This window comes from Battus philenor, unplaced genomic scaffold, assembly GCF_028537555.1.
Source record: "Battus philenor isolate CCGP_79_NKW_IND1 unplaced genomic scaffold, ilBatPhil1.0.hap1 SCAF_9, whole genome shotgun sequence".
Lineage (NCBI taxonomy): Eukaryota > Metazoa > Arthropoda > Insecta > Lepidoptera > Papilionidae > Battus > Battus philenor.
The window spans coordinates 15,274,184-15,298,735 of NW_027181759.1; the positions used below are offsets into that span (position 1 = coordinate 15,274,184).

Here is a 24,552-nt window from a genome sequence, read left to right on the forward strand (position 1 = left end):
TAGATAAAAATAGTGACAGACATATGATATATACAAGAAATAAAAATAGACCTAAGCCTTAATATCGTGTTCAAAATTGTATCAATTTCTTCACGGGCATGTATGGATATATAACAAAGATTCACAAGATATCACAGATATTCCTTTTCGTCTTTTTAGATATAAAATTAAAAGTATATTGTTAAACAAATATGCAGTATCCAATAGTTTTAAGATGATAGAAAACAAGGTCCACACATTAACTTGTTTTGTTGATTCCTTTATATTGTTGATATTATAATGTACATATGAAAATTTATTAAATTTCATTTATAAAGAGCAATTATTGAGTTTCTAGTCGTCTTTTCACGATGTGCATACTTGAAAATAAATTAATCATTTTATAGCAGAGTTCCCCGAACTTTTTTGTGTCGTAGACCCCTTGCCATGTTTTTCCGTGTTGGGTAGACCTCCTACTTACCTGATTTAGATTTCCTGTAAATTTCTAACTGTAGTGAAGTTTAGTGTTAAAAACTTAAAGTAAAAACACATGTTAATTTATACATTTATTAATTGAATTTAAATTAAAACTACTTAAAATAAAATTTTGTATCTGTTATGTATAATATATGTAACATTAAATAAACATAAAATAAACTATAAATAAAATAACATATGCAATAAGTCAATATTTTTAGTGAGAAGGATGAACCTGATGCTTTAATTATAAATTATCAACATTTGGCGTCAATTTTATAAGAATTAATCTTAAATCTCCGCGGCTAATAATGTCCAGTCTGTTTCTTTATATTATTATTTATAAATAATGTAAATGTTTTGTTATTATAAGATATTGTGATGTAAATAAATAGGTACTATCGGTGTATGGCCCCCAAATTTTTTTCGCTGACGTAGACCCCTTGCAGGTTGTCATAGACCCCTAGGGGTCGATATAGACCACTTTGAGAATCACTGTTATATAGTAACACTAGTATAGTAAATAATTAATATTGATCTATCAAGAAGAAATATATCATATACTTGCCGGTTTTTTCTTTTTGAGTCCATATCTCACAGTCATTACTTTCCTTGCTTGCTTGCTTATTTAAGATTTTTCATAGTTTTCACGCTATTGTGCAACATTGAATGTTCACCTACATAGTGGACAGATGATGTTGATGTAATTGAAAGATGCAACATACATGCCGTTTCGTACCTAATCTATTGGGAATTTGAGGTGGAGGCCTATATCCAACAGTAGATGTCCTGTGATTGAGTAGGCGCCATAAGGTTACGATTTTTGTAGAGAATTTGTTTCCCCATCTTTTTATGAAATATTGCAATACGCACTTATATAAAATAAATAGATATTACTATTAACACATTGAAATGGTTCTGCGTGGGGGGATGTGGGGAAAACGATTTGAAAGCTCGACATATAGCGATGCTTAAACACCGTGGGCTAATATAGACAATTCCATGTCCAACACTGGACGTCTTACAACCAAAATAGTGAATTAATATGGCAAAAGTAATGTCATAATGTAAACTTGTCTTAATTTATACAAATTGTGCCAAATATTACTATAGTTTAACATATATGATGTAGATATAAAGAGAATTAATTGTCAATAATTAATAGATCCATATATATCTCAAAAACGTAGAATTATTGTCACTTCTTATTTAACAAATTATAAGTCTGTTGTTTCAACGCAGCGTGGATGTCATCGTCGTGCTCCACGAGCTCGAACAATCGCGCGCTTGGTATTACTTTGGGGCTTTTTAAAAACTCGCATTTATCGCAACAAACCAAGCAACTTTTATGCCTTGAAAGCTAACATTGATAAAGATATTGTCAATTTCAAGCCTGATTTGTTGCGATCAACAAATCAAAATGTCTCATAAAACGAGTGCAATTATGATCAAACTCGGAATATGGACACTTGAGTGATATTATTTTTTTAATTAATATTGATGTAAAAGCTTTTTTTTAAATGGCAGCTGGTTCAAATTATGACATTACTTTCGCACATCCTGTTATGTAAATGCATAAAATTTAAACTTTACGAATGTAAATCATAAAGATACGTTCTTTATTCAATCCGAAATTTCGTATATACGTGGATCTGTGATATCTGTGTTTATGCAAATAGAATACCGGAATGAAAATTGGAAGCGATGCTGTGTTTAGAAAAATTCGTCGAAATATCAATAGATTTGTTTGCTTTTTACCTCTCCGAATTCTTGGCAATGTACTGTGGCTTTGTGTGTATTATTCGATGTAATTTATCACATTACGGAATCTATTGCTTACGGTAAACGTCAAACATTGCATTACGTTGTTTGGTATACAATCACCATGATAACCGCGGCGGGTGCGGTTGACAATAATAGACTATAAATTACGTAGACCATTGCTGCATAAATATAGAATTTTATGAAAGTGTGTAATAGAAAGAGTAATATATTACGTGAATGTAAATACTATCTCTATTTCAATTTATTAACAGATAAATAGTAAGATTTTAGAGTGGCGAGCACGAGCTGGTATTGTTTTTGTATTGTCTCATGTGAAGTTTTTGCTGTTGTCTTGCGGCTTTTACAGCTTCATCGGAAACGAGTTCACGGAACGGAGAGGTCAGTGAACTATATAAAATTACAGGATTCGAGTTTCCGAACCCACATCAGTACTCGGCGAGGAGACGAGGAAGTCACATAGGTAGTGGCCGCGAGATAGTAGCAGCGGGGCCCACCCAGCCAGCCCTCGAGGACACAAACCCAGCGCGACCCAGTCAGCCGGCAGAACTCGCGGCTAGCGCGCATGTCTGGTCAGTGTTACTGAAGTGTACTGAATGAGGAGTTAAGTGTGGAGGGCAGCGTGGACTACTCGGCAATCTAAGGAAGGATACTGATCCTACCTCGGATTGCTCACGCTGTTCGCTGCGGCGGCGTCGGGAGGCCGACGCCGTTTACGTAACGGACTGTAGGTCGAGCTGGTAGGAAGACCCTTGCTAGGTACACCGATGACATAGTGAAGGTCGCAGGAAGACAGTGGATCCAGGCAGAGTAAGATTATATGCTAAAACAGTGATTCCCAAAGTGGTCTATATCGACCCCTCGGGGTCTATGACAACCTACAAGGGGTCTACGTCAGCGAAAAAAAATTTGGAGGTCCATGAAATTAAAATGGGGGTCCACAGACTGGACACCATTAGCCGAGGAGTTTTAAGATTAGCCCTTAAAAAGTTGACGCCAAATGTTGATAATTTATTATTAAAGCATCAGGTTCATCATTCCCACTAAAAATAATAACTTATTGCTTATGTTATTTTATTTATAGTTTATTTTATGTTTATTTAATATTAATAAAATATTATTTAGAGTACTTTTAATTTAAATTCAATTAATAAATGTATAAATTAACATGTGTTTTTACTTTAAGTTTTTAACACTAAACGTCACAACAGTTAGAAATTTACAGGAAATCAATATCAGGTAAGTAAGGGGTCTACCCAACACGGAAAACATGGCAAGGGGTCTACGACACAAAAAAGTTTGGGGAACTCTGTGCTAAAAAGAAAAAAAATAAGAAGAGCATACGGAAAATAACTCGGATATATCTAAAATAGACTACACAATGTTAAAAGCGTTTTATCTCTTCGCTGGCGTTTAAATATGTATATTATCACATTTGTAATTTATATTAATATGTCAGCCAATACACAACCACTTCAAGGAAAAAGCTTTACCCAAAGATCGCCACGATGACAGATCTTACGCCGAATCCAGGGACTTTTTTGGCCATGTCACCGAACCAACCACCGCTTATGCTGTTTTTTCAACCGATGAACGCCCAATGCAAGACCTCTTGTAAAGATCACAACGATGACTCATCCTGCGCTGCCCGCATCTCGCGATCTTTACTATGACGTCGGTCTACCTTGTGGGGGGGGGGGGGGGTCTGTCATGCCACGTCTACCAGCTTGTGGTCACCACTGGAGAATCTTTCAGTCTGATCGGCCGTCCTTTGCAAGAGCGATATGCCCTGTCCACTGCTACTTCGATGATTCTAGTTCTTTTTTAGATCTCCTCATTTCTAAACCTTGAGCAATCTTGAGATTTCTTATGACATCCGTACTTAGCAATAATATATTTTTTTAATATCTTACCCTGTAGAAGCTTTTGGTATGTTTCACACCAATAGAATAAATATATCAATTGTAACATGTTTAAGATTGATAATTTATACAGGTGATTGTTTATAGGTATAAAAACTTTTTGCTGAAAAAGTGTTATACATTCATACATTTAAAAATTTTACACTATTTATAATCATCCTATATTACATGGGGTTTTTTTTAAATTTAAAGCAAAAATATGAAAACTAATATAACAGTGTATTGTTGTCATTCCAACAAACATTTATATACTGTGATACAATATATTAATATTAAATTAATATATATCTTCATTTAGACGATAATACGAATTTACAGTGACCTCGAATAGGTTCTATTCTATTTAAATAGGTGTATAAAATCCATAGCCACGCCAGTGGCAAGATTCTCTTTATAGTTGCTACTAAAGTGTTATTTACAACAAATGCTTTGGGGATCTCCGCGTACAAACTTACTACAAAATGCACTCTCTATGTATTACTTCAACGGATAAAGTGTTTTTAAGTTTTTTTTTATATATATATACTAGCTGATCCCGCAAACGTTGTTTTGCAAAAAAAATTAAAGTTTTTAATTAACAAATGTAAGATAAGGGTTGATCGTAGAGGGGTGAAAATTTAGGTTTGTATGTATTTTTGTATGCTGTATCATAATAAAATAAAAACCAAAAAAATTGTCTAAAAAATTAAAAATAAAATTTAGGGGTGGACCACCCTTATCACTTAGGGGTATGGATAATAGATAGTAGCCGATTCTCAGACATACTGAATACGCATGTAAAATTTGGTTAAAGTCGGTCAAGCCGTTTCGGAGGAGTTCAAGTTCGAACACCGTGACACGAGAATTTTATATATTAGATTCCTTTGTACACCAACAGGAAGGGCAGTAAAGACCGTACGACTGTATTTCAAATTAAAACACAGGTTAATTATAAATTGTGTTTTTATTACGAACAGCAAATAATTTTTATTCGAAAAGTAAGTAAAGGAGTGAAGAGAAAAGAACTATTTATTTCATGTTACTAGCCAGCACACGTATGTATCAAAGCACATATAAACAGTGATATCTGAAGACGAAAGTCTTTGACCAATGTGTGTTATCGGTGATGATATACGAATTCAAAAATGGGCCGCTTGCTTGGCTTTATAAAAAAGCACAAGTTTATCTGAAGAGCAATGGAAAGAAGATCAAAGATTCAAAGTTACCGACGTAGCTCAGGAATCATCAATCATCAGACAGGAATGGCGACCATAAGCTGGGAGACGCGAAGTGGGTAAGCTCCCCACTGGTGGACTGACAGAACTACGTAATCGTAGTGATCTTTGGGTAAGGTTTATGCCTTGTAGCAGGCATCTATCTGCTAAAAACTATGTATTTTACAGAATAAATAATTATAAAATACTTTGAAACAATAATGTTTATGTGGATTTTAAATTTCATTCTAATTTTTTTATTAAATATTCATTGAAAATTACAAGATAGAAGAGTAGTGGTAGCGGCGGGTTCAATTCCTGGTATATAATGTTATAAAATTTAAAATTTGTATTTAATTATATAGGATTGAAATTGCTCGCAAACAAGTTTCCAGATTAAGTAAGAAAAGGACCAATATTTAGCCACTTCCGCACATGCGGTGGTAGTCGTGCAACAAAGTGCATCGCCTGCCAGCCCGTTGATAAATGCATATGCGGCAAACAATGCGAATCACACAACTGCCACTGCCAAATCACTCAACACGTGTTTCACCCCTCCACGGGGCATCTTCAGGGAGTTATGTTACACCGATTAGTGCCAAAGGCTGCCTTTCTTACTTAAGATGGACTTCCGCAAGGTAATGTCTGAATCTATAACTTATTATTGTTTTGAAAATCTGATACATATGTTTATATGTATATATATGACTAAATTATTTTATTGTTACTTTTTAAAGTTAACTATACGCTGTTAAATATTAAAATGAGATTATGTATTTTATATATTTTATAATATATTTTTACTTTTAAATTATAATCTTAGAAAAGAAAGATCTAAGATATGTTTTATACCTTTATTATATATGTGTATACACAGACCTGTAAAAGATTTGATAACTTTTTGAAGATGTTAGTGGAATAATTTACGTAGAGTCTTGTATAGTATTGGTAAGTTTATGATTGAATACGCCATATAAAAGACTATGAAAGGTAAGTACAATAAAGGAAATATAATGATCGTTGTGCATCGACCCTCACGTACGAAATCAAATTTATGACACTATAAAACTTCTGCTATGGGCGACGAGTTGTTCGCCGGTGTAAATTGGACAGCATTTGATATACGATACTGTTATTAAAAAGCCTTCTATTGAAACAACAATTCAAACTATATAAATATATATTTTTTTAATTTTACTCAAGTAAGCTGGTCATGGTGGCAATATTTGTGAAGGACCTTATCCTTGCAAGTACCTTTAGGGACCTTCCATCGACTGAAAAGAAGAAGAAGTTATAAAGCCTAACTTCCAATAGGATAATTTGAAATCTGCCAGTATCCAGTAAGTTTAAAAAGTTCCTCTGTTTACCTTATATATGGTCACCCTATGCTGCGTTTGCTGGTTTAACAGAAGGCGTCCTGCGGCTGAATGACCAGGGTAGACAACTGGCATTCCGCGCCCACGCGTGGACTCGTGTAAATGAAAGTAGATATCCGGGTACCGTGTCCACACGCACTCTTTTTTTAATAATGTACCTTGTAATAAAATCATTGTTAGTTTGTATCGATTAGACTAGGGATGAGCAACCCGCGGCTCTCGAGACATGTAAAAATTTAATTTATTTTTATTTATTTAAAAAAAAAAAACGAGAAGCAAGGCTTAAAGGATAATAAAGTGTCTAATTAGTTTTGAATATCTTAAATACAAACATATACCACGTTTATAACATGTTTTGAACCTTGTATACATACTTTATTTTCTGCCCCTTGTTTTTGAAACTGCGGCCCTCCGAACAAAAAAGGTTGCTAACCCCTGGATTAGACGGTGCATTAGGCGGTGCAAAGATAATTTCATAAAAAGGCCAAAGAAATGTTAAATCAAAATCAAATATATTACTATATTTATGGCTACTTAATATGTACACCATAACATATATATTTAAATATCTACATGTATTGTTTGTAAACATATAATAAATAATAAAATCGAATTATCGTAATAATTTCGTCAGCTTGTCAAGCGACATCCTTCGCAACGATTCCTGATCATCTTAATATCGAGAGGGAGCGCGTTCCGGAGAAGAATAGGTTGTATCGCGAAGAAGTAAATAAAGTCAGTACTATAGGGGGACATCTAAGTAGACGATTGCTGGAGAAGCGAAGTGTTTTTTCATATTGGCTATGATCTGGAATTGAGATATTAAGTAGGCTGAAGTGAGAGAAAAGACAGTTTTATTGATATTATTAAAAATCTAAATAATAAACAAAATGTTAATGGTAAAACATTATTCTATCAAAAGGACCACGAAGCACAAAGTTGTCAGATAACTTAGAAGTGACTTAATTTACGAACGGTACAAGTTTTAATCTGTATTATATATCTACAATAGCGAGTTGAATTTGGAATAAAATTTAATGAAATAGTTTTTGTGATTCGATGTTTGGCATTAATCGGTGTAACATAACTCCTGAAGATGCCCCGTGGAGGGATGAACCACGTGTTGAGTGAATTAACGGTGGCGGTTGTGTAGTTCGCATTGTTTGACGCATACGCATTTATGAGCGGGCTGGCGGGCGGTGCACTTTGTTGCACGACTACCACTGCATGTGCGGAAGTGGCTAAATATTGGTCCTTTTCTTACTTGAAATAGATTTTAATTTAAAAATTGTTAAGGTTGTCGAAAGAGGCTGTATGCAAGTAATTTTCAACTGATGAACTGGTTGAAATGTTGATGATAATGTCTTTTCTCATCACACAAACTAAATTATTAAGTCATCATTCATTATCACATCATTGGATAGATGCTACTGTATGTCTTAAGCCTTTTCCAAAGATCATCACTATGACCGATCTTGAACTACCTGCAGCAGCTTCCCGTAACTTTAACTATGCTGTTTGTCCACCTGGTGGGCGAAGAAAACCTTTCGGTTGGACAAGTGATACGCCACTTTATACGAGCAATCCTTTGATCTACGTCGGTGATCGAAGTACATCAAGATTCTAATAATATTATATTAATAATAATTATAGAACATCTATACTTGATTTTTTGTTTGAGATGGTCACAATAAAACCTTCTGCAGGCGATATAGTTACTTCGCCTTGTCACATACAAATCGGATTTTTAAGTTTTTCAGTCGAATAGCCAGATGAAATGGTGATCAGATGTAAAAACTTTTGATCACTGGAAAGGTACATGGTTTGTGATCACGAGGTCGCAGCAGATCAGGTTCCGACAATCTTCGACAGCACATTAGCCGAAGATAAACATATAAGATAAAGATTAATTTTTATTTAACTAATTTAACATAAAATATAATTATAGAATACAATAAACTAATTTAACATAAAAGATAAAGATTAGATACAATAAACACACCGCCTACGACTGACATAGATAGCGTAACACAGTTTAAAATATTTGAAATTATAAATTTAGAATATCTTCTAAATTTAAAAAATATCGCTTTTGAATCGTCGATTGTTTTAACATTATAATTAGTAAGTTACCACCGGCAGAACGCTGATTTTATTAATTATATTATAATATTTATCATGTAAATGAGTCAACAAACTCTTGAATGTCGTAATAAGATTTATTATACATATACTTTAAATTTTAGAGTTATAGTAAAGAAACGGGAGATTTAACATATCTTGCGGAACATTATTATGTACACCTATATCATAGAAGGACTAGTCAACTTTTGGAAGACAAGAAGAAGAAGAATACGAAGCAAGGAGTGGAGAAGGAAGTCATCAAAGCCGTCAAAGAGAAATAACAGTCGTTACAAAAGCCAGACGTTGAAGTAATAATAAAAAATGAAAATTTCGATATTTCACTTACCTAAAATTATTTTCACTACATAGTAATATATTACGTGAGAAAATATATTATAAATGATTTGAGAAGGAAAACGCGTCGTCTCTTTCAGCGGAGGATTTTTTTTTCCACGAAGTTTAACAACTCGCAGAGTGTTAACAGATGGTATTTATAACAACTTTTATTTACTTTCAAAGTCGTTACAAGTTATTTTCACCTATTTGTTATTCTATTTGAATTATAAAATAAATTCACAAAATATTACATTTATAAAAGTTATATCTACACAATTTTTTTTAACTAAATGTCTTATTAGAATTTAAAATTAATACGATGTTGATTAGTACATTTTGATTTATATCATTGAATGTAAATTATTGTTCATAGTAGCAGCTTTGACTGACATTTGACTGATTTGACATTATCATCATCAGCGGTAGCCCGTCCACATCTGGACAAAAGCCTCCATAGATTTCCTGTAGCGCCGGTGAGAAACGTCCGGCATCATACCTCTTCCAACGACTCTAAGAAGTTCATCAATCTATCTCCTAAGTGGACGTTCTACGCCGGTGCGTGGTTTCCATTTCAGAATCTTAAATCCCCAGCGTCTATCTGTTCTGCGAGTTATGTGGTCAATCCTGCCACTTTAACTTGCTAATTTTCCAGGCTCTGTCGATTCAATTTGTTCGCAAGGTTTTTTTATTTTAAAAATACTCTTTCTTCCATCTTAAGTAAGAAAAGGACCGATATTTAGCCACTTCCGCACATGCAGTGGTAGTCGCGCAGCAAAGTGCACCGCCCGCCAGCTCGCTGATAAATGCGTATGCGGCAAACAATGCGAATTACACAACTGCCACCGACAAATCACTCAACACGTGTTTCACCCCTACACGGGGCATCTTCAGGAGTAACATTACACCGATTAGTGCCAAACACCGGCACTTTGTTGCACGACTACCACTGCATGTGCGGAAGTGGCTAAATATTGGTCCTTTTCTTACTTAATTATCTGTGGACTTAAAAAGATTACATTGTCTGTGGCACCCGGCCGTTCGCCACTTGTCATAAAACCATCCGACTTAGTTGTTGACGTGTAATTATTAATTATTAACTTTATTAATAGTAAATATTAAAATATGTCTATATAAATACCTCATTATTTACAAATATGAAGATATTACATTAAGATCGATGGATGATAAGTGATTTGTACATTTGGTAATTATATCGAACACAGTATGAAAATTATTAAAATCAATTCTCACGTAATTTCTTAAGAGGTACGTAAGAAATTTCGCGTCAAAGTTCGAAAGTAAAAATTGTAAAAAAAAAAGACTTTAAGTATAAAATTAATACAATTCTAGAGTATCATTCAACTTGCAATTTGAATCCCCGGACCTCAATTTTGAGACCGCTTGAGACCGAAACGAATTCTAAATTGGTTCGTCGGATTAAATATACTACGCGAATTGTCTCAATTCATTTAGTATTTTTTTTTCGCATTCAACTCATTGTTTCCTGAGCCAATTTAAAAATTGAAACTAATACTTGGGGAGTTCAAGAAAAATTTTGAGTCAAAGAAATTACAATCGAAAATTGATAACTTAGCGGTTGTTATTAGCGAACAATCATAAAACAAGAGTTCAATTTTCAAAAGTCAACCTAATGTCTGAAGTGGCAGTGTGACCCAGAGAGCAATGAAAAAGGCTATACTAAGAGTTTACCGTGAGAATCAGAAATAAGAAGATTTGCAAAATATCATCGCTCGATGAATTGCTTGTCTGAAGTGGCAGTGTGACCCAGAGAGCAATGAAAAAGGCTATACTAAGAGTTTACCGTGAGAATCAGAAATAAGAAGATTTGCAAAATATCATCGCTCGAAGAATTGTTTGTCTGAAGTGGCAGCGTGACCCAGAGAGCAATGAAAAAGGCTATACTAAGAGTTTACCGTGAGAATCAGAAATAAGAAGATTTGCAAAATATCATCGCTCGAAGAATTGTTTGTCTGAAGTGGCAGCGTGACCCAGAGAGCAATGAAAAAGGCTATACTAAGAGTTTACCGTGAGAATCAGAAATAAGAAGATTTGCAAAATATCATCGCTCGAAGAATTGCTTGTCTGAAGTGGCAGTGTGACCCAGAGAGCAATGAAAAAGGCTATACTAAGAGTTTACCGTGAGAATCAGAAATAAGAAGATTTGCAAAATATCATCGCTCGAAGAATTGCTTGTCTGAAGTGGCAGTGTGACCCAGAGAGCAATGAAAAAGGCTATACTAAGAGTTTACCGTGAGAATCAGAAATAAGAAGATTTGCAAAATATCATCGCTCGAAGAATTGCTTGTCTGAAGTGGCAGTGTGACCCAGAGAGCAATGAAAAAGGCTATACTAAGAGTTTACCGTGAGAATCAGAAATAAGAAGATTTGCAAAATATCATCGCTCGAAGAATTGCTTGTCTGAAGTGGCAGTGTGACCCAGAGAGCAATGAAAAAGGCTATACTAAGAGTTTACCGTGAGAATCAGAAATAAGAAGATTTGCAAAATATCATCGCTCGAAGAATTGCTTTTCTAAAGTGGCAGTGTGACCCAGAGAGCAATGAAAAAGGCTATACTAAGAGTTTACCGTGAGAATCAGAAATAAGAAGATTTGCAAAGTATTATCGCTCGAAGAATTTCTTGTCTGAAATGGCAGTAGGCAGGGAATATCGCTCGAGATATAACTGAGTTTCTTTCGTAGGTTTTTCTTAGGTCTGAGATATTTATCATCCGAACAGATGATAAAAAGATATATTTTTCGAATTTCGAACAAAGAATTTGAATAATTAAAAGCAAGAATAAATCAATGAATAAATAAACAACAGAAAAGTTTAAGTTAAAGAGTTCGCAAAAAATAAAATCAATTTGTAATTACAATAACAATCAGTGATGAACTCATTTTCAATTTATAACGGCACAGTTGAACGAAGAAAACTGTTTGATGGGAGAGAGAAAAGCAATTTAACAAAAGAAATGAAGTTACATTAAAAGTTTAACGTTATCTTGACTATTTACTTACAGTTTAAGTTAATACAACTAAGTTATTATTTGATGTTATTGATTTAAACTTTCAAAACGGTCTCGACGAAGCCAAAATAGATACGAAAATTATTTAAACAGAAAATCATGAGCAGTAGTTTGAAACAATATTAAATATATAAGGAATAGTATTTTATATTTCGTTTTAATTTGGAACCCTTTTTAAACTTGCCAGCATGCAAGAGATTGCAAGAAATTGGTCTCCCTTAAAGATTGCCACGTTGATCGAACTTTCCTGCATTGTCATCGGTTCATCTAGTGGTGGACGTAACAACTCCGCGCCTAGTGGCTCATGGACGCCACTCGAGATCTATTCATCCCCAACGTCCAACGACTGCATGAGCGATTGCACAAGCAATTATTCTAGCTACATCGGTTCTTTTGCGGATCTCCACATTTCCGTGAGATCCGTCATAAGTGACCACACTGGACACGTATGTCATCACCGTTAACACACATTGGTCAAAGACCTTTTGGACGTGATGATTTGCTGATGAACGCTGTCCATCCGAATTGGATTAATCGAATGATATCTTCCTCTAAGTCATTGTAACTAATTTTAAACCTTTGTTTACTTTATAAAAGCTACATTATTGAAATTCCGGACTCCGGGGTTTATTAATGTAAGACGCATTTATCCCTTAGCTTACATAATTAATTCTAAAATACGAAGGGTAAGTAATTTTGTACGGTACTTCGCTAATTAGTCGCATTATCCCAAAGTTGGGCCTGGAGGTCCAACAACAAACGATGTTTATCGTATTGTCTGTCAACAGTTTATACTTAGCACTAATGGATGGGATCATGAAAGCCCTTCATCTATATAACTACATATATATATATATATATATATATTTGACGTCTTCACTTGTACTGCCTCTTTCAATTTTTGATAAAGTCCACATCCGAAAGTAAATGAGAAAAGCTATATGATTAAGATACTCTGTTTCATATTGACACTATAGCAATATGTGTGTGGGGGGGGGGGGGGGGCGTGCGTGTGCGAGAGCGCGCGCGCGCGCGTTTGTGTGTGTTTCTATATGAAAAGATGATTTTTCGTATCAATAATTACAGGCAAACAGATGCATATACCATATATGGAACGTTGGTACGGGATCTCTTACTGTATACATTGTTAAAAGAATTGAGTGTTGCTATATAAAAAATCTAAAAGTCACAATGCTAGAGATTTATTTACGTGATTGAATTAGAAACGAGGAGACATTTAGATGACAGCCCAAAGAATTGGCAAATGGCAGTAGGGGGCACATAGCCGGTAGAGAAGAATGCGTGAAGGCTGGCGGAGAAGAAATATCTGGACTGGTAAGCACCAGCGTCCGTCTTCCGGTCTTATTTGAAACCCATAGGGTAAGCCTGATGATACAAAAAAGTTTTCATTTATAAACATGGAAAGTACTAGCCATATTTTGTTTATTTTACATGCAAGAGATGTGTTGCAGATGTGTTATTGTATTTGATCGTTTTCTTCTATATCCACTTGCAAAATTGTGAGATTTAGGTTTTTTTTACATTTTTCATAGCATAGCCTAATGTATAATTATAAGAATAATGGATACCTGACAACAATAATCAAGTCTAAGTTTCACAATCTCTGGTTCCAGTCCGAGATCATATTTGGGCACCGGGTCAATTCATGGAGAAACCTCCGAGCAGACTCCTAAGAGAGCTCACGGGTTTTGTTACTTAAAAAGGCTTATTCTACTCGTACCTTCGTTAACCTTTAACTGTGGACGCGCGGTCTCACAGACCGCTTGCAGTTTGTAATTTTTGTGTTTACCCCTTTCCCCTTACTCCCCGCATTTAATGCTCTCAGTAGCTTTAGTTTTAGCGCCGAAACGTATATTGAGCTGATAGGTTGTATCGGCGGACACAAATTGGCTTAGTTATTTTACTTTATACTTTAAACGCGGTCTGTCGGACCGCATGTCCATGTTTCCTGCGTAAATAATATAAACGGTGACTTTTTTTAATTTGATTGTTTTATGTTATTTTCCTTCAAAATGTCAATGAATATTGAACGAGAAGATGGCCTATGCTCATTTTATATCGCATTCTTGACTTGTGCGATATAAATGCCCATGTACTAAGTACACAATGAGCATCAGAGCAAAAAAATAAAAAGAAGAGTAGTCCTTAAAAATTAGCACGATCTTTAGTGATGATCTTCCGCATATGCAAAGACGAGCAATAAAACCAAATATACCAAACGAATTGAAAATGTCAATGAAGCGAGTTTTAGGGGCAGATATGCTCCTAGATGAACCCCCTAGCCAGGAGAGAGGTTCATTAAAACTAAAAACATGTCGTCTTTGTCCAACAAAACTAAAGAGAAAGTCCAATTACACTTGTATAAGTTGTAGGCAGGTCATATGTTTACAGTGTTCCAAACCCTTGTGCAAGGACTGCCAATAATTTTAAACAATTGGACCAATGTCAAAAATTTTGTATTTTAATTTGAGAAGACTTTTATTCGTTTTTATATTAGGTTAAACCTTAGATTTTTAGTTTTGATTGTTATTTTTTCTAAAAAGTTTAATTCATTCGAGTTTTTCGTCCTACAATTGATCTCTAGTAAATGTATGCCAAAAAGTGCCTTTAATTGTTGGTATGCTTTATTTTACTAACAAATAAAGAAAGATTGATTAAAAGCCTCGAAATTATTTAATTTTAATATACCTAAAAAACAATAAATACAATAGTGTACAAATAAAATTAATATTTATGTAATATTTGGACTTCAGAACATAGCGGTCCGAGAGACCGCGCGTCCATGGTAGTGTGACAAAAAAATGACGTCCATAGTTAAAGGTTAAATCACCTCTAATCAATGTTATCATGCTAGCCGATAGATATACATGGGCATAAGCCGCCCACAAAGATGATGATCACGATGATCGTTCTTGTACTGTCTGCATCCAGTGACTTCTTGACTACGTTGATGATCCACCTAGAAGACCTCTAATCTTCTTTTTTCCAGGAAGGCGTTCAGGAAGCTCTGAAACTTCTTGTCTCTAAAATACCGCTATGCTTGAAGATAAAGGTGACCTTGACCTTGAGGACCAAACTGTGTTGCCGGTGATGACATACGGATCCGAGAAGTGGTCATTTACGACGGTCTTCATAAAATGTCTCAAGGTCACCGAGCAATGAAGACGACTGTGCTCCGAGTTTCGCAGCGAGATCGAATGAGGAGATGCGCAAAAGAATGGATCATCGATGTAGCTCGAAGAATTGCCCGTCTAAAGTGGCAGTGGGCGAGACACATTGCTCGTGCGACCGATGGTCGTAGGGGCTGAAAAGATCTCAAGTGGCATCCACGGTCCAGTAGGCGCGGAGTGGTAACGTCCACCACTAGATGAACTGACGATGATGCAGGAAAGTTCGATCAACGTGGCAATCTGAAATGGCACCTATTTATTGCAATCACTTGCATGCTGGCAGGTTCAAAAAAGGGTCCAAATTAAAAATAAAAATAAAATACTATTCCTCATATATTCAATATTTTCCCAACCGACTGCTTATGATTTTCTGCTTAAATAATTTTCGTATCTATTTTTGGCTTCATTGAGACCATTTTGAAAGTATAAATCAAAAACATCAATTAATAATAACGTCATTGTATTAACTTAAACTTTTACATAAGATTATATCTCAGGAATCAAACATCCGACCTATAGCAAAGAGTCTATCTTCTGGCACTGATCTACCACTGCTCGTTTTGAATTCAATTTTAATATGTAGTAGTCCGAATTGATTAATGTGTAGTTATTTGAAGTGGCAGTGAGCGAGGCACATTGCTCGTTCTCATTTTACATAAGATTATATCCCAGAAATTGAACCTCCGACCAGCAAAGAGTCTATCCTCTGCCACTGATCTACCACTGCTCGTTTTCAATTCAATTTTAATATGTAGTAATCCGAATTGATTAATGTGTAGTTATTTGAAGTGGCATTGAGCGGGGCACATTGCTCGTGCTCATTTTTCATAAGATTTTATCCCAAGAATCGAACATCCGACCCATAGCAAAGAGTCTAGTCTATCCTCTGCCACTGATCTAACCACTGCTCTTTTTCAATTAAATTTTAATATGTAGTAATCTAAATTGATTAATGTGTAGTTATTTGAAGTGGCAGTGAGTGGAGCACATCGCTCGTGAATCCAATGGAAGCGGAAAGATTCTCAAGTGGTGACCACAAGCCGGTAGACGCGGCGTGGATAGGCCACTAGGTAGACCGCTAGGTAGCCGGTACATATTATGCTAGTATTAAGAAGATTATACATAAGATTTTTCTGTACTGAAAACAATCAAGTCTATATTGAGGAAAAAAGTTTATGAAACCGTTGAATATGGGTCAGTAGCACTCAAATGACGTATGCAAACAATCAACTGTCAACTCTAAAAGAGTTCCTAATGCATTCTGTCACCTAATCCATCGCACGGCTTTTTATTTTTTAAAATAGTACACTCGTTTTGTTTTATACGCATACATTATAGCTATTAGTGATACACAAAACTATATATAGTACAGTAGTATAAAGGAAAAGACAGTGGATTTGTGGAAAGAAAGAAATGAACGAAAGATAATATGAAGTATGAAAGAAGAGAAAGAAAATAAAAAATGTATGTGAAAAAATTAAAAAAAAAAGTCCCTGTCCCACACCAGATAGGGGGTACGAGAGGCTCCCAATAGCGGGGGCCATAAAAAAAACTATATATAGTATGATGCAATAACAGGTTAAATAGAATTACTTCTATTTTAATTTTAAGTACTATCAAAATGTTTTAATTAATAATTCTTTATTGTACACGTTAGGATTTAAAAAGATTTACAATAGTAAACTAAAAAGTATAAAGGGCGGTCTTATCACACAGGGCAATCTCTTACAGACAAGCGTATGGAAAACATAGAAGTATAAATAATGGGTAGGTAACGTGTACAAAACATACATATGTATTTACAAAGAAACGTACATATGTATATAACATATTTTACAATGCTGTAATACGTAGGATGTCCACAGGTGGGCATAACTAACATAGAATACACATCCTTGAGCATCGCCGTCGAGTTGTCACCTTATCGGTTTTTTTATAGGATACACTTTGAAGAGCGCTAAGGCTTTTTTAGAACTGATTGAGCCATCTCCATTCCTTTATCGGACTACTAGGTGCAGGCAAAAGTTTTATCCATACGTTGTTTGTTGACATACCCAAAAGTCGAATTAAACGGTTTGGCAGCTCGTTTTTGGTGAGAGTCGCCAAGATTTGTAACGACCTACCTGGGTCTATTTTCCTGATGAGTTGAACTCTAGAGCCTTTAATAGTAGAGTGAACAGGTTTCTTTTGGATGGGCGTGTATCACCTTCGTCTTTATCCACACTTTCCATCAGGTGAGATGAAAGACCAACGTCTATTCCATTAAATATTAAGAAATGGACTAGTGATTCCTAACGGGGCGTCCACGCCCCACAAGGCGGCAGTTTAATAGTTAAGGGCAATTCAGAAAGTGCACTCGACACGAGTTTCATCATCATCATTTCAGCCGTTAAGCACTTTTGGGCATAACCAACATGGACCAGTGCTTTCACAAAGTGTGGCCCACGTCCCACAAGGGGGCAATTTGATAGTTAAGAATGTCAATTCGAAAGTGGAATCTACATAAATATAACCATTTCGCTTTTATATAAAATATATATGCTACATAGGGGGGCATTTTAAACATGAAAGAGGTCATGGCACATAAAAGACACATAAATAATACTGCATAGACCCTACCAATTTTTTATGACCCCCGTCTTTGGCGACCTCTTGTTCTCACCTACCAAGGTAAGGCAGGTATTTACCCAATTAATAATTCTCACAGAGTATTATTATTTGTCCTTACAATTTATTATCTCCCTCTCTTTCTGAAAGGCTGTTGACACAGAGAGTATATTAAAAGACTCGTGCTTATATAACTTATGATTAACATAATGTTAATCATAAGTTATATACGACAATACGAGTTAATTTTATCAACACGTGTTGGTTTAATTATATTTTTAAAAATTTAATTTTGGAAATAATTTAATTTTTTGTAAATTAATTACAATGGTTCTATTGAAAGGTAGTCTTTGTTTGAGTTCATAGACGCTCTCAATGCATAGGCCTCCACTAAATGTATATAGGGGGATATATCATAATGGCCTTATTTGACAGATGGGTTGGTAGTGTGGTATTGTGGTACAAGGAGGACGCTACTGCCCATCGTCTGGAAAATTGTTTCTAAACTGTAGCAATACTATACATTTACTGCGCAAAGTGTGAATTATATAAGACTATACCTCAGGAATCGAATTCGTGATCTGCAAATGTAAGTTTCACTGCTCCTACCACCAACATCATTCTATTGTTGTAAAAATAAGAATAATTATTATATAAGCGTAAAATAACAATAGATATATGAGATAGTAAGAAAATGTATAACTTTAAGAAATTTAATTGTAACAGAGCCGACGGTGGGGGGGTTTAGTCAGTAAGAGTCTGACACTGCCTAGGTTCTTCATTTCCAGGCGTCCATTTGAGGATTCCGCCGATTGTAATTTAGAAATATAGGCTTTGACTATATTAGAGGAAAACTTTGTAATATTAAACTTAAAAAAAAAAACTTAATTCTATCAGATTAAAATATTTGCTACATTAATATGGTTCCGTAGGTTGTAGCTAGTATATTTGTTAATTTTATTTTCATAAATATATCTAATATAAAAAATTCTCGTGACACGGTGTTCGAACTTGAACTCTTCCTAAACGGCTTGACCGACTTTTACCAAATTTTATATGCGTATTCAGTAGGTCTGAGAATCGGCTACTATCTATTTTCCGTACCCCTAAGTGTTAAGGGTGGTCCACCCTTAAATTATTTTTTTTATTTTTTAAACAATTTTTTTGGTTTTTATTTTATTATGATTCAGCATACAAAAATACATACAACCCTAAATTTTCACCCCTCTACGATCAACCCTTATTTTTATTTGTTAAATAAAAACTTTAATTTTTTTTGCAAAACAACGTTTGCGGGATCAGCTAGTTTCTTATAAAATTTTATTAAGTCATTTTAACTTTTGAATTAATTTAATTCCACGAGTTTATTTCGATTTTATTTAGTTCATTTTGTAATACAATAGTCGATCTTAAATTATTGACACCCAATTTTGGGATGTAATACGAAATACAAGTCTTTCTATAGCGATAAATTTCATCTGAAAAGAAATATGTGATTTGGATGACACGTATTTCACTAGGCAAGCTAAGTGCAGATTGGATGTCATATGTTTCGAATCTGTAATCCTAGAAAATGCCTGTTTCATCTCTATGCTTTCCTTTGAGGGCGGCAGTGACAACGTAAATACGGTTTTCGTCTATTCGTGCATCAAAGGTTGCTATATACAGGATGATTGTATGACATATAATGATATAAATTTGTTATATCATTTCAAGTTTCACTGAGATACATATGTACAAGGTTTTGTATCACAAAATTTTGCTACGAACAACCTGCTTACTTTGCTCATGCATACATGAGAGATATCAAAAATAATATAAAATAATATCTTTACCTATCTCTACCGCCCGGATTTTAACAGAGGATGTAATAAGCATGTAAATAGTGATTTGGATATTTGTGTGAAAGCTTAAAAATGATGAATGTATTGCTCATTAGTCAATAAAAGCTTTTAAAGCTTTTTAAGCACCAATTCCTATCACGTATATACGTAACAAGGCGATAACTTCCATTTGTACAAAGTGTACTGTATTTCTGAAATCTTTGAATTTTGAATATTTTTTTCGCCCCTCTAAAGGTTCTACTCATATATATATATATATTAAATGCCTTCTATTTTGAGAATATACGCATATATAGTAGAAATAAAAATAGTAATACAATATGTGAATTGTACAGTATAAAGATCGATTAAGTATATAAGATAAAGTATATATAAAAGGTAAAAGCATTCCACAATAGAATAAAAAGCCGGAGGAGAAAAAGATAAATAATGTATAAGATAAGTTGACATACGAGTATATACCTACTTACTAGTAACAAATTAAAATTAGACCAAGAGAAGATACGTAAAACAACAAAGTAGAGATAGAAACGTTCAGTCTAGCAAAATAAGAAATAGATTAAGTAAAAATCAAAATAAAAAAGAAAATGAAAAAATTATTTGTTTACAGATAAAAAATCTTTCCCACTTTTTCGTAGATGTGCGAAGGTGTGAAAACACTTATAACCAACTTTATACAACAAATATATATATATATATATATATATATCATTTTTAACATTTATATAAACGTAAAAATATAGTAAAAATTAAAAAAATTAATGCCTAGCTAAATAGCGACGCTCAGAGAGCAGCAGGGACACCAAAACCGACCGAAATATGACCACGATCACACTGATCACGAATGAGAAGAAAAAATATTATACCTTTTCGGTAAATTTATAAGAGAAAAAAAAGACATAACAATGAAATCAAACTTGGAGGGAATCTTTTAATATGTTACTTTATTAGCTTCATACGCAGGTATATTAATTTGTAATACAAATAAAAGTTTCCTTTGAGGGCACTATATTATAATATCTAGAATTAAACTAAGACTAATTTTATAGGTAATCCCTGATTATTTATTACGTTTTATCTTATCATAGCTAGAACTTTCTAATAATTTTTATTTCACAGAACACTTCTGCATATAGACCGGTTGGAAGCGGTCTCCATTCAGCGTCCTGTTCAGCGGTGGGCGTTCTACTCTGGGCTGATCATTGGTCAGCAGTACGAACTACATAGCCTGCCAACTCATCTCATATCGGACACCATCAGGTGCTACCAGCCGCACACGCATCACACTGAGGGTGGTCAGGGTTGGTCAGTGTCGTTCCGACCACCGAGAAGTCCTCGCTTCATCAAACTACAATACACTATAGTCAGAACACTATACACCTACACAGGTATAGTCCTTCTGCGTGAAAACGACATCGTTGCAACGATCTGCCAGAGTAAGTTTTTTAGCACACACACCTATTTCCGCAAACTCAATTCCGACGAAACTGTACAAAGCTAAAACTGCTAGCAGTGTAATTTCATATACATTAGGTACTACAGAACTTTTCAATAATTATTTTTATTAATAATAAACATAATTTTGTGAAGGATTTTTAATAATATCATTAGGGTATATACTTCTGAATCCATTGAAATATTAGGGGAACCGAAAAGTAATGTCGCTTTCTTTAGTTAAATTCACACGACTAAATATTTCACATGTTTTTATTTCTGATCAACAATATATTTATTCAACTTCGTTATTAACAATCTTTTGCCATCTAGTATACAAATCAATGCCGGAGCGGTAACAATCGGTTTTTTGTAAAATATGTCGACAGAAACTACATTACTTTCCGGTCGTGTACAGGATCTAGATTACATAATCAAATATTCTATTATAAAGTCATTTTTACAATTAAATACATGATAAAGATTAACTTATTTAGAAGTATAGCCTGATTATTAGATGCATTTATTTAATTTGTGATTTCATAAAGTATGCGATGTATTTGATTTAATGTAACAATAGAATATTTTAAGTCATGTTAATGTATTTCATCGATTAGTAAAAGAATAATAAATTATATTTTAAGTTAAAGATAAGTTAGTGAACGTATGCCCAGCGGATTGGCATTGTATGTCCACTGCCAATTAGTGGGCATACTTAATAGCATTGGTTATTGGGATTCTGGAGTGAAGGCGACGAAGTTCAGAGTATGATTTCAATGCATAATGTGACCTTCTTAAAGCTGTAAGAAGATGCCGTATTCCGGCCGCTTCCAACTAACCCTATGTGATATCTATAGTCAGGGTTTTTTTCCAGTTGTGGACATCCTGTAGCTGATATGGTGATAATGAACGAGGAACAAGATACTATTTTTTTTTAAATAAACTCTTTTCTATCCATAACATTTATTGCATTATTTACAAGATTTTAAAAATATACCTGGCTTGAATTTCCTTTTATTGAAATATAAAACCTATTTAACATGAAAATTGACGAAATAAGATTATTTAAATGGTAAATAAATCTAAATGAATAAGAAAAGAATATATCGTTCAAAAATTTTCTTTTCTTTTCATATTGTCACGTGTCAGAAAAATGCTGAAAACAACATTTTCCTTTTTCCGCACAAATCAAAGACATAAAAAACACTAGGTCACGTTTGCTGTCGAATATTTGTGAATAATCAAGACCAAAAAAGGCGTATTAGATATTATTATCCCGTTTAATGTTTTGCAGTGTACAAAACAGAAAAGTTATTTTTATTAATTATTAATATTTATTATTGAGAAATTTAGTAAATAAATAAAGTGTTAATATTAATATATCTTTTAGTCATTTAATTTATTTTTTGCCATTAGCCAATTTAACTATTTATTTATTAAAAAAATAATATAAATGGTTTAAAAAGAATTTTAAATTTACGAAATATAGCACGGAAATTATTGATACATAAAATATTTATGTTTATAAGAAATCTAATCTAATTGTAATAAGAAATAAACAAATAATTAGGTAATACACTGTAAAAATAATATTTAATACAAATATTACAATTTAATACAGTTGATACTTACATTACGGGCTGAATCAGTTACATCTTGTTTTAAATAAGCTTCGATGTGTGTTTAAAAATTTTTGCACTGTTTTTAACTTATTTATAGTCACTTAAAATTTAATATTTAATTTTTATATTTATTACTAATATATAATCTATTATCACTTAAATAATAAAAATAAAAAAAAGTTATCACCGCGAAATTAAAAATAAATGACGATTGAATTTTTGAAATTTAAAGCTGAGAATTTTTTTTTTTAATTATTTTAAAATAAAAAGAATTCTCGTTTGGAACTCGACGCAAGTTGAAACGCTCGCCTAGAACAGACGTCCGATATCGCCGGGCGTCGGGAAAAGACTGAGCGCCGCTGCTTTGTCCAGAATCGAGCCTGGAAATAAAATCACGGAAAATGGAAACGTGTTTGTTAGACTAGATGTGTCATCTATTTTTCCGTCCATTTGAAAGAATGCTATGGTTTTTTTTTTTATTAATTTGAAAATTCGTCTGGAGTTAAAAAAGTTTTAATCGGAAAAGATGTTTTATTACCTCTTCAATTTGTTGAATCCGTATCAGAGCGTATTTAGGACTGCACAGACAAATTTAGATTTATTATGGGCTCTCGTAACTTGCTATTATCTGAATTATTTTACATACATGGTGTTTAAGTTTAGGTGTGTATATTTATATATATTTATTACATATCGCAATTGTATTTTTAAAAGAGATATAAGCAGATTAACCTTTTTTTTGTAATTTTTCCGGAATTACTTAGAACTTATTGAAACTTGGCTTTTTATTGAATAAATAAATAAACAAATTGTATTTTTAAAAGAGATATAAGCAGATTAACCTTTTTTTTGTAATTTTTCCGGAATTACTTAGAACTTATTGAAACTTGGCTTTTTATTGAATAAATAAATAAACAAATTGATTAAGTATTTGTTATTAGTGCGCGAAGCAACCCTTCACATTTGACCGAGATACGGTCTACAGCTGAGTTTTGCAACGGGGGGCCCACAGGAGGGCAAATTGATTTTTAGGGAGGCAATTCGATGTATTCGACACCAGTTTAACTCTTGAATTTTAATAGTAAAAATTATGTATGAATTTTAGAAAGGCTTAGATGAGGCATGTCTGAAAAAAGATTGGGAAACACTGGTCTACAGGATTATGGTGAATAACTTCTAATATTAAAACGATAATGTACGTTAATTAAATATTTGATTAAAGGTTAATTAAAGACGAAAGTATTCTTATTTCCAGTTATTAGACGTTCACTGCAAGATATAGGCTACACCTAAATAATGCCAAGATGATCGATCATATCGACCATCGACCTTGTACCCACTCCGAAACTCCTGAAGAACCTTAAAAGCCTGAGAACCTTTCGGCCCTAATGGATAGATACCAGAGCAATGTGCCCCGCCCACTGCAATTTTAGACTAGCAACTGTTCGAGCTACATCTATGACTTTCTTCTGCGGATTTCTTCATTTTTGATTTGTTATCAGCTAAACCTTCTAATTTCCATGTCGTATCTACTCAAGTAAATATCGGATATGCTACGCTCGAAGTTGTAGACGATTATATTTGCCAGGCACAAATAGTCCAGATTGACGAGTTCAACA

The 24,552-nt window shown here is 33.9% G+C and overlaps 1 protein-coding gene across 1 annotated transcript in view; it reads right to left on the reverse strand.

Annotated features, from left to right (window-relative positions):
- The window catches only part of AstA-R1 (allatostatin A receptor 1), a 61,529-nt gene extending 38,485 nt beyond the window's left edge, over positions 1 to 23,044 (reverse strand). Inside the window, exon 1 of the mRNA XM_068775720.1 lies at positions 22,944 to 23,044. The gene's annotated coding sequence lies outside the window, so the exon portion shown is untranslated. The remainder of the gene's footprint in view (positions 1 to 22,943) is intronic.
- Positions 23,045 to 24,552: the final 1,508 nt, after the last annotated feature.